This window comes from Gobio gobio (genome assembly GCF_949357685.1).
Source record: "Gobio gobio genome assembly, chromosome: 19".
In the NCBI taxonomy this organism is placed as follows: domain Eukaryota; kingdom Metazoa; phylum Chordata; class Actinopteri; order Cypriniformes; family Gobionidae; genus Gobio; species Gobio gobio.
Genome location: NC_137112.1, coordinates 34,511,571 through 34,526,525, shown reverse-complemented (window position 1 = coordinate 34,526,525; position 14,955 = coordinate 34,511,571). Strand labels below are relative to the sequence as shown.

General features: G+C 37.1%; 1 protein-coding gene across 5 annotated transcripts in view; it reads left to right on the top strand.

Annotated features, from left to right (window-relative positions):
* The window catches only part of kaznb (kazrin, periplakin interacting protein b), a 209,513-nt gene that overhangs the window by 106,733 nt on the left and 87,825 nt on the right, over window positions 1-14,955 (top strand). The window lies entirely within an intron of this gene.

Here is a 14,955-nt window from a genome sequence, read left to right as displayed (position 1 = left end):
TGAGCACCTGACAAGCACAACACAGCAATATTGGCTCAACCAATGCCATGAGGTTTAGGTTTGTCAACCTGTGACAGGATAGCATTTAAAACTCCCATTCTCCCACACATTTCCATGTTAAAGGGATATTTCACCAAAAATGAGATTCTGTCATCATTTACTCAACTTTTTCATTCCAAACTTGTATGACATTCTTTCATCTACAAAAAAAAAAACTGCAAAAGAAGATTTTTGAAGAATGTTGATAACCAAACAGTTTTGGTGACCATTGACTTCTATTGTAAGGGGGAAAAAACATGTTTGTCAAAATATCTTCTTTTATGTTTCACAGAACATAAAGGAACAGCATGTGGGTGTGTAAATGATGACAAAATTTTCATTTTTGGGTGAACTGTCATGTTAAATCAAGATGACACTCCCGGTATTTTCGTTAAAAGTGCTTGATGACATCCCAAAAACTTGACAGCAAGCTTCCTTTTAACATTGTTAGTTCATGAAACCTAACTAATGAAAAGTATCTTTACAGCATTTATTAATCTTAATATTACGAAAGGTTTTTAAAATGTCAAGTTGTATAAATCAACAGACACCAACATTCAAAAGTTTGGGCTTGGTAAGATGTTTTGCTCACCAAGGCTGCATTTATTTGATCAAAAATACATTAAAAACAGTAATATTGTATTACAATTTAAAATAACTGTTTTCTATTTCAATATAATTAAAAATGTAAAAGCTGAATTTTCAGAATCATTACTCCAGTCTTCAGTGTCACATGATCCTTCAGAAAGCATTCTAATATGCTGAATTGTTGCTTCATATTTTTGTGGAAAACAGGATTTTTTGATGAATAGAAAGTTCCAAAGAACAGCATTTATTTGAAATAGAAATCTTTTGTAACATTATAAATGTCTTTACTGTCAATTTAAACGCATCCTTGCTAAATACAAACATTAATTTCTTAATATTTATAACAAAGCAAAACAAAATCCTACTGACCCTAAACTTTTAAATGGTAGTGTACGTATTATGAAAGAGCATAATAATGAAATAGTTAGGGTTAGGGTTAGGGTTAGGGTTAGGGTTAGGGTTAGGGTAGTAATAGTATTTTTACAGTATTAACCTAGATTAGTAATAGTTTAGATTAATAAAATTATTCTTGTTAATGTCACTTAAATGCATTAAGTAATGTTAACAAATTGAACCCTATTGCAATTGTTACCAAAACTACCCTGAATGTGAGTTCATTTATCATTGTGTGTTGTGACTCATCTTTTTTGCTGGTTATCTCAACTTTCACTTCATGTTCTCTGAAAGGAAGTTAGGTGTGGCGAGATCCGTCCGGTTCTGTTGTACAGATTTCATAGCCTAAGGCAGTTTTTAATTCAGGCTAGAGGTCATGTTAAGCGGCTCGGACAGTGTCTGTGTGTGTGCGGCGAGGGCCAGCGTATTGATATTGTGTCAGGTTGATGATGTTATAGAGGGTACAGCATGCAGGGCAGCCCAGCGGTGGGCGACACTCCCCCCGGTGGTCTTCTGCAGGCTGAGCGAAAGTAATAGAAACTGTGTGTTTGAACAGGTGTCATTAGCGGGACCCTTCTAAATGAATGGGATTGTATGAACAGCATGCCCCCCCCCCCCCCCCTCTCTTTTCACATGGGTTTAAGGCATCTCACTGCAGTGAACCCACATTCCTCTTTACCAGTGCACTGATGTAATGCTTCTCCCTCTCTCTCTGCCTCTCTCAGTCTCTCTCTCAGTCAGGTGACAGTTTACATGGGAGAGCCGGAGGCTGAGCAGGCAGAATGTAATCAGATACACATTCCTCTGTCCTGCCGTATGTGGGAGTTGCTCTCATAGTTTAAACACAAAGCCGCCCCCCCCTCCCGTTTCAAAAAACAGCATTCCTCTAATCAGGGCTACGGGTTCATTTGTGTTCTGCTCACATCCTTCCGTCGTTATCGAGCCAAGGGCTGAGGGCCACGAAAAGTCATGTTTGTTGTAGGGCTGGATTTGGATTGGGTTCAATTTCATTTCACTTTTCTTTTTTTTTTCTTCTTTTTTTCTGAAGAAGTATTTTTCCACTATCCTGACCTTTCACGAACCACACAACCATTTATTGCAGCTAATAACTTTTTTTCGTTTTGATACAAACACTCAAAATGTTTACCTCATGTTGCAGGCAGACACACTCTGAATATAAACTTGAAAGCAGGCCGGTGTTTAATGGACTATGACAGCCTAATGGAGAGATGTGGCATCCAGTTGTGCTCCGGCTCTCCTCCATCTTTAGATGACAAGTGAAGTTTATGTGATAACAGGATCTAAAGAAGAAAACTATATTGAGGCGGGTTAGCCACCACAGTGTTGTGGGTGTAGTATTATTATAATAATAGATTTATATGATTTTGTGATTTTAGACGTTTCAAGAACTGCATGTTCTTCATTAAAAACAATAGATATTGAGGGGGGGAAATATGACTTCAGTTTACATTATGATTTGTATGTTTTTTAAAACATTTCAATTAATAATAACATTAATAATATTACATATTGCAGTATTATATATTAATATGCAACCCCCTTGGAAGTTTGCTGAGACCTCCTGGTTGAGAACCACTGTTCTAGATCTAGTTCTAGATATTTCTGGTCCTAGTCAGAATCATTTCCATGATATTATGTTCTCTTTAGGGGTTTCCCCTTGTCTTTATCATCCAATTAGATTGTTTACAAAGCTAAAAGCTTACTTCTCCTCAACAAGACACACAATTCGAGGCATAAATGGTGTAGGACAACCTTAGTGAAAAAATAATTTAAAACACATTTATTTCATGCTAAGTATACTGCAAATCCATTAACATATTTACTGAGAAATCACTTGAGACTTACTGATATAAATATTATAAATCAAATTGATTTAGAGTACTTCTTTATTGCACACTGCACATTTCTTAATATTAAGCCTAAAATGTGTTTTAATATCACTATTAGTAATGATAGTATGAACAATCAAATATACTTAAATATATCTTTAGTTGGACCTCAGCAATATTTCCAGATAACTTAAGTGCATAAAATACAAAATTAATTTCCAACTCAGCAGTTCCAATTTAGCATACTTTAAGCATATCAATTTATTATATACCAACAGGGTGAGACTTTAAATATTTAATGTGGACTACCAGATTTGTTTGGACCCCACTGTATAAAGGCCTGTTCACACCAAGAACAATAACTATAAAGATAACTATAATGAAAGCTATATTAGCATCCATAGTTCTGCCGCTTTAATGCTCAAGCTCTTTAAAGGACTGCTTTTTTATTGTTCATCAGCTGGAAAATTTTGTTCTGAAGGTGATTTCAATAATATTGTTCCTCTGTGACATGATCATTATAGTTGAGGTGTGGACTTTTGAACGATTATTAAAAAATATATTTATATAAAATGTACAGTTATAGTTATCTTCCTGGGTGTGAATGGCCCTTAAAACCAACACTATTCTGAAGTGGAGAGTTGTTATCTTATCTGCATTACCTTTTTCATATTATAAATATTTTCTCCCTAGTCAAGGGCAGACTCATCATTCATATCAGGTTTTGCATAAATCAGAGCAATATGGATGCTGTCTCTGCATTGTCATCAATTTGCTTGTTCCAACAGTTTATTGGCCATAGTATGTTAAACGTTGGTTCATAAATGAATGGACTCTATTACCATAATCAGATACACATCCAGTCTCAGGAGGGAAAAGTAAATCTACACACAATATATATTTGCTGATCTTTTAAAATGGAAACAGTTCTCTAAGAATCAATACCGCTAAAGCATAATACATTATTCACAATTCCAGCTGGTTGGTGCTCAGCTGTCAAATCTACATGAACAAGTGAGGTATCACACTAAGTTCACTTTCTCGCTTGGTGATCTTAAAAAGATTAAAATGCGTCTCTAAACGCAAGCTATTGGATGCGAAAAGTGTCAAAATGAAAAGTAGGCCTAGCAGAGCTCTTTTGCTCATGCTGAGTGAGACGGCAGTGAACCTCTGTGTCCCTAGAGACGAACACTTGCACAACAAATGAGAAAAAGTCTAATGCAATGACATCTGCACACGCTTGAATACCTGATGGAAAGTCTATGGTTGCAAATTGGCCAAGTCACCATTCAGATCAAGTAATGCTTGAGAGGTGCGATCTCAGTGTCATATCATGCCAAAGATGTGAGAGAAGATGTAGAAGGTAATGGGAGGTAGTGAAAGGATGTGAAAGTATCATTAACGTGGTCCATACTACTCCTGCCCTACACTCTAAAAAAAAGGCTCATAATCATAGGGGAACCTTTTTTAGTGCTATATAGCACCAATTTTGGTGCTTCAGTGGTGCTTCAGTGGTTCTTCAGCGGTTCTTCAGAGGTGCTATATAGCACCTTAGTCAAAGAACCGGTGAAGAACCTCTGAAGAACCGCTGAAGAACCACTGAAGCACCAAAATTGGTGCTATATAGCACTAAAAAAGGTTCCCCTATGATTACGAGCCAAGAACCATTTTTGGTGCAATATAGAACCTTTTTTTTTTTAGAGTGTATATGTGAAGTCTTCTTGAACAGCTAGGTGTACAGTTGTGGTAAGAATTATTGACCCCATGGTAAATATGATCAAAGGTGGCTGTAAAAATAAATCCACATTGTTTATCCTCTTGATCTTTCATTCAAAAAATTTGCAAAAATCTAACCTTTTATTTAAGTAAAAGAATGAAAAGTCGGGGAGAAAATCACATTATGAAAGAAATGTTGAACACAATTATTGGCACCCCTAGAATTTATCTCTGAAGTATATTACCCTTAATTTTTAATTTTTTTTAGCACACCAGGGTGACTAGGAACAGGTAATTGTCCAGCTATGACTTCTTGTTCCACAGGAGTATAAATATGAGAAAACACAAAGGCCAAATTCCCTTAATCATCTTCATGAGTAAAACCAAAGAATATAGTTCTGAAGTGCAGCAAAAGATTGTTGAGCTTCACAAAATAGAAAGTGGGTGTAAGAAAATAGCTAAAGCATTAAAAATCCCCATTTCCACCATCAGGGCAATAATTAAGAAGTTCAAATCAACTAAAGATGTTAAAAATGTGACTGGAAGAGGACATGTGTCTATATCGTCCCAATGCACGGTGAGGAGGAGAGTTTGAGTTGCCAAAGACTCTCCAAGGATCACAGATGGAGAATTTCAGAGATTAGTTGAGTATTGAGGTCAGAAAGACTAAAACGAAATCAAACAGCACCTACATCAAGTTGTTCGATAAGGTTTCAAGAAAAATCCTACTCGCTCATCTAAAAACAAACACAAGCATATTCAGTTGTCAGACACGACTGGAATTTCAAAACGGGACTAGTTTCTATGGTCGGATGAAACAAAACATAAAAATTGGGGGGCAGCATACCCACCAGATGGGTTTGGTGCAAACAGGGATAAAAAGTACCCCATGTCCACGGTTAAATAAACCACTGGATCTTTAGTATTGTGGGCCTATTTTTTTGCTGGAGGTCCTGGACATCTTTTTCAGATACATGGTATCATGGATTCTATCAAATACCAACAGATAAAAAATAAAAACCTGATGGCCTCTGCTGCTAGAAATCTTATTATGGACCATGGTTGGATCCAAAACAAACATCAAAATCAACTCACAAATGTGTCTGAGCACAAAATTAGGCTTCTGCCACGGTCGTCCTAGTTCCCTGACCTGAACCCTATAGAAAATGAGTGGGGTGAACTGAAGAGTAAAAGCACCAACATGGATTTGGGAATCTGAAGGATCTGGAGAGATTCTGTATGGGGGAATGGTCTCTGATCTCTTATCAGGTGTTCTCCAAACTCATCAAGCATTATAGAAGAAGACTCAGAGCTGTTATCTTGGCAAAAGTAGGTTGAAAAAAGTATTGAATAAAAGGGTGCCAATAATTATGTCCAATGTTTTTTGGAGATTTCCCCCACATTTTCAATTATTTTACTTCAATGAAAGGAGTATTTTTCGGAATAAAAGATCAATTCAGATTTATTTTTACAGGCTTCTTTGTTCACATTTACCAAGGGGTCCAATAATTCTGACCACAACTATAAGTGTAAATCCATGACGACTGTCATATTAGCCAGCGCAACTGTACTGAACCTTTAAGATGGAGTAAAGAGTGAAAGAGATGCTTATATAAGAGATTAAGCAAGATTTTATTTGCAGAAAAAAAAAACCTCACTAGCAAACCGATGGTCCATTTCTCAGTGATTGACAGATGGTAATAGTGCGGATGTACCCCTGGCATTACTTATGGCATGAGAGAGCTGCATGCCTCGTTGGCAGCTGTGGCTTTGAAGTCTGATGGTCCATAGACCAGAACAAGCAGTAAACAAGAAGTCAAGCCAAACAAATCCACAATGTGGTCTTAATCAGGCATATTCACTGGCACTTATTTATTGCTTTTGGACTAATATAAATTCCATTTTGAGTCTCTATATGTTATATAATCTGCCATTATAGTTATTATATTTTATTATTTATAATCTGATATTATACATTACTGTTAAAAAGTGTGGGGTCAGTAAGATTTGTTTAAGGAAAAATGAAATGAATACTTTTTGTTCTGTAAGAATTCATTTAATTTATTGAAAGTAACAGTAAATAAATTGATAATGTTAGAAAAGAGATCACAGTTTCAACAAAAATATAAAGCAGCACAACTGTTTTAGAACAGTGTTATATGAGCACTAATTTAGCATATTAGAATGATTTCTGAAGGATCATGACACTGAATACTGGATTAATGATGCAATAATTGTAATAATATTTCACTTTATTTACTGTTTTTTGATCAAATAAATGCAGTAAAAGCCGGATGCACACTGTGCGATTTTAGCCACGATTTGGCCGTCTGAGACAAATTTTGCAAATCCTAAAAGATCCCTCTGATCCTAGGCTAAAATCTGAAGTCTTTGATAGTTTGACATGTTCACCGGCAGCCGATTAATGACCGCTCCGATCAAATTTGACCTCAGACGAAATTCTGGCAGTGTCAGAAGATTTGCCGCACAATCCTGCAGTGTGACTTCTAACGACAACCGTCAAATTATCTACGTTTTTCAAGACAAACTATGACCAAAATGAGCGCTTGAGATTTCTTTGTTGCCACCATTTCAGTCCCGCATGTATGCAGCTCACGGTCACCGAACGCGTCATTGATTGATGAGTTTTCTTGCGCGTGCGCGCCTTGACTAACGTACAGTCTGACATTAATGACAACTTAGATCTTACAGTGTGACATGGTTTACAGCGGGGATCATGTTCGTACAGTCTGACAAGGAACAATCGTGAAGGACTATAATAAATCTCACAGTGTGCACCCAGCTTTACTGAGCATAAGATACTTCTTTCTAAAGCCTTTAAAAATCTTACCGACCACACACTTTTTAATGGTGATGTGTATAATAATGTATATAATCTGAGGTTTTAGTGTTTTCTGCACAACCATTCATTGACCCTCCTCCCACTGCATTTGTATTAAAAATGTTTTCTTCCATGTATATATAGTATACTGTATTTCAGATACTAAGCAGATCTAACTAAACTGTAATTGGATGATTTAAACAATCTCTTCGTATCTAGGCAGTTTTTTGGCCCGAATTAGCTGCAGTGTGAACCAAACCGTATGCTTCTCTTTAAATGTCTGTGATGTTAACTTCACTTAAACTAGCCCAAACAAGCTACGGGTAACCACAAATGATATAAGCAAGTCATGGCAATTTATGTTTTTACATTACTTACATTACTAAAATAGTTTACGCAATTTCATGTTATACAAGATTCAACTCGATTTTCAATTTGATATAATTAAGTTTAACTTACTTGTATAACCAAGTTAATTATACTTAAAAATTCAAGGCAGCAACTGATCTTAAGTTCAAATTTTTTATTTTTTATTTTTTTTTACAGTGCCTGTCTATAAATACAAAAACAGGCAGTTTTTCTCTTCTGAGCTGTGTTGAATAGAGTACCACTCATAATTGTAATTCCTCTGCCAGGTTGACACAAAGCAATCCTACAAGCTAATACTAAATTTAAACTGATGAAAAAGATTGTGACAAGTCATTATGAGTATAATCAGATGACAGCACTGCCAGCATCAGCGGCAGAAGCCGGAGGCAGTGTTAAGGAGCCTGCGGTGGAGCTTATGGCTTTGCTGTGCCCTTGTGATTTATGCCAACACTAGTGGGACTCGTGCAAGCCAGCATGCTAAACCCCCCGCAACCCTGAGAAAGTGATAAGCAGAGAGAAATGCGACGAAGTGAACTCAATAAAGCGCTCACAGACGGAGGTGATGTTTTAAATTGCTTTTAAATCAGCCTTTGGGAGGTGTTGCGCCTCGCTGATTTTGTGGGATTTTATTTGATCTGAAACGTGGATGAATTTTTGAGGATTTGTTGGAAAGGTTAAGCAATGCTTGCTGGCTGTTTGGAACCCAGGGATGTGTCTTTTTTTCCCCCTGTAGTTTTCCTTTCAGGTTTCTCTTGTTGGTTGTTACATGTGTCCCTTTTTCAATGACAAGGTGCCTGAGACTGTTCCGTATGTTTCCACCTCCAAAAAGATGGTTCTGGGCCAACTCCACACCAATGGGAGTTCCCATACGTTTTGATTAATGTATATCCATGACTTTTCCAGTCATTCATGAATACTGTTTTTTGTTGTTGTTGTTGTTGTTGTTGTTGTTGTTGTTGTTGTTGTTGTTGTTGTAATTATATAGAGATTTAATTTACAAAGTGCACTTTCTTTCCAATAAAACATTTTAGAGCTGTATATTCAAAAGAAAATTTAATGACTTTTCCATGATGTTTAACTAATAAAACCGAGATTAAACTAATACAACTAGATATAACTAGAATGAAACAAAGAATATTTCAGCTTTTTTTGTCAATATAATAAAAGTCACTGGTGTCCAAAACAGCATTGGTTTGGAAGGTCATGATTGTGAGTAAATGATGGCAGAATTCATTTTTTTTGGGTGAAATGTCCCTTTTAAAGTTTTAATTTCCATGGCTTAATGTTGTAAAAGAGATCACAGTTTCCACAAAATATGAAGCGTTTTCAGCTTTGTTAATAAATGTATAGAGCAGTAAATCAGCATATTAGAATTCAATTCAATTCAAATTTATTTGTATAGCGCTTTTCACGATACATATCGTTTCAAAGCAGCGTCACAGAAAATGCATCTACATTACAATGTAATGTAGAATGATTTCTGAAGGATCATGTGACACTGAAGAATGGAGTAATGATGCTGAAAATTCAGCTTTGCATCACAGGAATACATATCAAATCTATTGAAATAGTTAATAATATTTCACAATATTACTGTATTTTTTATTCAATTAATTCAGCCTTGGTGACCATAAGAGACTTCTTTCAAAAACATCTTATGATCCACAAACTTTTGAATGGTATGTATATCTCAAAACAGCAATGTGCTATGTTTGTTTGTGTAAAAGTTGTGTAATAACATCATCAGCTGTTCATGCTGGCCCTGCTGGTTCATCCTGGTTCTCAGTGAACTCTACAGATATCTTGGTATGGGAAGCAGTACCATTTCGGTGGAAAAAGTGTTAATACTAGCGTGGTGTTTGCTCTAGTTAGCTGCACCAGTGCACTTGAGACGGATTACAGTACAGCTTTGTTTTCAAAGAAAAGGGAGTATCTCTTTCGCCTTATTCCCCCCATGGGATCTCCCAGTTTTCCTGTCAGCTCCCAGAGAGTGGGGAGATTGTTCAGAGAGCCCCCATCTCCATTTCTCTCTCCCCTTCCGCCTTTTCCTTCCCCTCCCATCTCCAAACCGCAGCGTGGCCTCCCTGAACCACGCCCTGTCTGTGACCAATGCAGCACGAGGTGAACTGTGTCCAAACAATAGCCTTAAGGCAGGACCTCACCACATGGGATGGGCAAATAACCTAGAAAACACGTGCACACATTTTTCTCTGGAGACTTTATTACCAGCCATGAGCTCAGGCACATTTTGAGAAGGAAAAATTCAGTTTGCCCTTTCAGAGGAGTAGTTATAGATCACTCCCACAGATATCTCCCCAATCCACACATACTTCTCCCAGAAGGAAAACCATTCCAGGAATTTCTAATTGTCCATTTCAGTGGTAAAATTGGGCTGAAATAAACCATTCCTTATGGGGATGTGACCTTGATTAACCTTAGCAGTTCAGAATGTACACAGCTTTTTGCCAGTCACTGGTTGTTGTTCACTTATATTTAATCCATTGTTTCGGACAGCCATCACTGAGAATGGCAAAGGCTTAAATATCGCAAAAACATTTAAGAGCAGTCTTTATGAATACATAAACCTTTTATGAGTAATTGCTGCAAACCAGGGGTTGTGCTGCAGTTAATCATTATTTGTCACTGTGATGGACGTGGCTGTAAAACTTTCATCATGGTCTCATTTTACCCGTCATATTTGTTCAACATTTCTCTCATAGCTGAACAGAAGTATGCCATTTGTTGCTAACACTTTAGTTTATGGGCCAATTCTATTGGCCGTTTACTAGTACTTAAAGCACACATTAATGCCTTATTCTGCATGACCTTATTCTACATCCCTTAATCCTACCCAATACCTACACTAAACAGCTACCTTAACTATTAATAAGCAGTAATTAGGAGTTTATTAAGGCAAAAGTCATAGTTAATAGTTAGTCGTGAGAATTGGACCTAGGGTGACCACCATCAAACAAACCAAATGTGGGACAATTACTAAGTTTCTGTGGGACAATGTGGGACATGTTACCGACACTAAAACATAACCTGAAACTGTTACACAATGTCTATCTAACTTAATAAAAACGTATTCTGCCTTTCAGATGATAAAAATACTGTTCTTTAGTCCCTTCCAGAAAACACCATTACATCACAATGTAACATTTTACATGTCATTTAAATTCAACATCACTGAGCCCAAAGGCAGCAGGCATCAGATCTGACCAAGTCCAATAATGAACAAATAAAATATAAAGCAACATGAAATTAGTTCATTGACAGTCTTATATATTATATTATATATTAAGAATATAACCAATTTACCGAATTATCCATTTGTTTTCTACATGGAACGAACCGCTCCACATTTTGATTGACAGCCATCACAACCTACTAGTGACCGTGTTTACTCCTTTCTTTTCAACCATTGGATAGGATTTTAAAAACGGCTGTTGTTGTATTTGTGAAAGGCGGGATGTTACGTCTGACGAAGCGCTGTTAAATATGTCTAGGTGAAATACGATGCCGCAAAAAGAATAAATGAAATGCTTTCTTAAAAAGGCAAAAGAACGCATGCATGTTTTCTTAATATGATCATTAAAAACCAACAGACTGATGAATATGCGGGACATTTTCTCAATATGCGACGTGCGGGACAAGTGGTGAAAATGCTGTGCGGTACAACGCAAAGCGGGACGGGTGGTCACCCTAATTGGACCCTAAATGTAAGGTACATTATTAATGCTTTTGTTGGCAAAAATGGCCTGAATGACTGACTTGGCAAAAATATAGGCTAGTTAATGGCTTTGTTTTACATAGTTAATCAACCAACAAAAACATTTAATTTGAGAATGCAGATATCTAAACCATTGCATCTATTTTACTTTTATTCAAAATGATTGAACCTTGCCTAATATTTATTTCAAGTGCAGGCATTTCTTTTCCATCGTTTTTTTCCCTAACTAATATATGTATATATTAATACTTATACTTTATTTACCTAAAAGTTTTATCTGTCAAATTGATGGGCAGCATTTATAACAATTATTCGTCAGTACCTTTAAAACTGAAGTGTGTAATTTCAGCCACTTTAACTTCACCAAATGAGATTGCAAAAATAGTTTTCAAGCAGGTTTCCCGGCTGTCTTCCTGAGCAACAAACGACTTTATTCAACAATTTCTTCTCTTCCATGTCACTCTCCTACGCGATTCATGCATGCATTGTGGTGCTCAGCCAATAGTGAGCCGCCGATCTGCCGTGGAACCCAGAAGCGCTACACTGTGTAAATAGCCCAACAACGTGAATAGCGTAAGAGAGGGACAGGGAAGAGAAGACATTGTTGAATAAAGTTATTTTTGTTATTGTTTTTTGCACACAAAAAGTATTCTCATTGCTTCATAACATTAAGAAACACTGTAGTCTCTTGGACTATTTTAATGATCTCTTTACTACCTTTCTGGGCCTTGAAAGTGGTCGTTGTGTTGCTGTCTGTATGGGGTCAGAAAGCTCTCAGATATAATCAAAAATATCTTAATTTGTGTTCCGAAGATGAACGAATGTCTTACGGGTTTGGAATGACATGAGGGTGACAGAAATGACAGAAATTTCATTTTTGGGTGAACTAACCCTTTAAATAACGAAATAAGTCTAGTTAATGTGCCCCCTTTTGGTAACCCTGTGTAAACACATTCATGTTTGCTTTGATAGTTTTTTCTATCTGATTTCCTATCTTTCAGGTTGAAGCCGATAGCAGCGGGTGTTAATGTAAACAGACCTGTCAATCACCTGCAGGCTTTGGGAGACCCTGTCCTCTATGCTAGTCAGATGCAGCTGGGTAAAATGGCCACAAATTTACTGCCTTGTGGTGGACAAGTGAAAACGAAAGTATGCGCAGCTAAAGAAATTATGATTTTAACTGGCCAGGATAGTGTCATATTTTCTGTATATATAGCAGAGGCAAGATATCGCTTAAATAAAACGAGAGCGAGGTGGAGGAGGCAGCGAACGCCATTTAACTTAATTTCTCTTTGCTTTGATGTGACCTGTCTCTCAGTTTATTCTTCAGTTTGGTCATCTCTCAGCCACGGGTGTCTTGTGAAAGGCATAATTATTTATCTAAAGAGTGAATGATTGGCGAGCAGGGCGCTGTTTCATGCTCCAGTGCTGCAATGGCTGCAGGCTTTTCCCTTCTCCTCTCCTCATCTCTCCACTTCTCTTTCCTCTCTCTCGGTTTCTTTTCTTCACAGCCCACTGCGCGCTGTCTGTCTCTCGGCCTCCCTCACTAGGCCCTCTCATCATAACACAATAAGCTGTGACATGCCACATATTTTCTCAGCAGACCGTAGTTACAGGGCTGGGGCTCAGGAAATGAGACATTATGCATCCTTCAAGTCGTTTATATCGCTTTGTGGGAACCTGAGGTTTATGAAGACCATATGTTAGCCACTATAAGTTTGGTTCCATACATTGGCAAGTGAAATAGTACTTCCTGTGCCCTCTTCGGACGGATACATTAGATGTCTCATCCATCCTGATGCACATCTGGAGGGAATAAGAAAGAAAGCTGGGAGTGAGTTTTCCCAATGGACTGCAGACTGGAAAGAGGGAATGCTGCTAAAGCGATCGTAGATGTGTGCAGGTGAAAGCAATAAGAGATAAGAGAGAGTTAGAATTATTGTCGACAAGTGTAGGTCAGGTTTTTTGTATTTTGACAACCGTATCTTTTTAAATTCTGTCAATATTTTATCATGTCATATTCAATCATTCTTGAATAAAATCTAATTTTGTCTATGAAAATAACATTTATCTTGACATGGAAAATTAAGCCAAATATGTTTTTTTTACTTGCATTCTGACTAGCACTAGTACATTTCTGTCAACCAAGTTGTAAATAATACTACGTTTATGTTGTATACAGTACAGTTCAGTGGGTCAGTAAGAACCTAGAAAGAATATATATTGAAAGAAATTAATTGAATAAGACATATTCAATTAATCAAAAGTGACAGTAATGACTTTTACATCAGATAAATGCTGTTCCTTTGAACTTTCTATTCATCAAAAAATCCTGAGAAAAATTCCAGCAGCACAACATTTTTCAACATTGATAAAGAGAAATGCTTTTTGAGCACCAAATCAGCATATTAAAATGATTTCCGAAGGATCATGTGACACTGAAGACTGAAAATGCAGCTATGCCATCACAAGAATATATTACATTTTAAAATCAATTCAAATAGAAAGCAGCTATTTTAAATTGCAATAATATTTTACAATATTAATGTGAGCAAAAGAGACTTCTTTCAAAAACATGAAAAAATTGTACCAATTGCAAACTGATTTGATTAATCTTGACTATAATCTTATTTGACTTAAGTTAGATCACTTGAAGCAATCGGAATCTTTCTAGATTTCGTTTTTTTTATAATAAAAAAAACAACAACACATTGTTAGTAGCCTAGAAATCGAGACGCACACTAGCGGCAGCAAATCTAATTTGCAGCCAGGGTCGTTTAGCAACTCTCCGTTGGCTTGCGAGCTGGAAAAACCAAACTCTGGTCAGGCCAATCACATCGTGTATAGAGTCGGTGGGCGGGCTTAACATAATGATGGCAGAGTTACGGCGGTTCCGCGTGCTACTTGAAAACAAAGAGGCTGGCGAGCAGCGGTCTTTCGAACCGGCTTTGGCCGCGACTCTGGTATTGGAGTTAAGCTTTTCTTTGAGGAAAGAACAAAGAACGGCACTGAAGTCATTCTTAAGAAAGAAGATGTGTTCGGAGTTTTGCCGACTGGATACACCGAAAGTTTAATCTATCAACTAGCTCGGCTTCACCTTCTTCTTTGCTCTGGTTGGTTGTAGCGCTATCCTATTGCGTGCAGAAGGAATTTGAAAGACAACCGTTTATCCCGCCCCTCGGATTGAGCCCTGCCAATGGTTTGTTCCCAGACCCAACATCTTGATGTGGGTCTGGCTTGTCGGGGTACATTGTTAAAATTAACAGCAAGTTTGAATTAAACTTAATTAATTTTCGTCATTTTAATAAACATGATCATGTGCAAAAAAAAAAAAAACATTAATGAACGCTTTTTTAACAGTAATTTCTCTGACAAGATTAACGGTGCTGTTGACTGAGATATGCTCTACCTTGGTAGGGTGAATG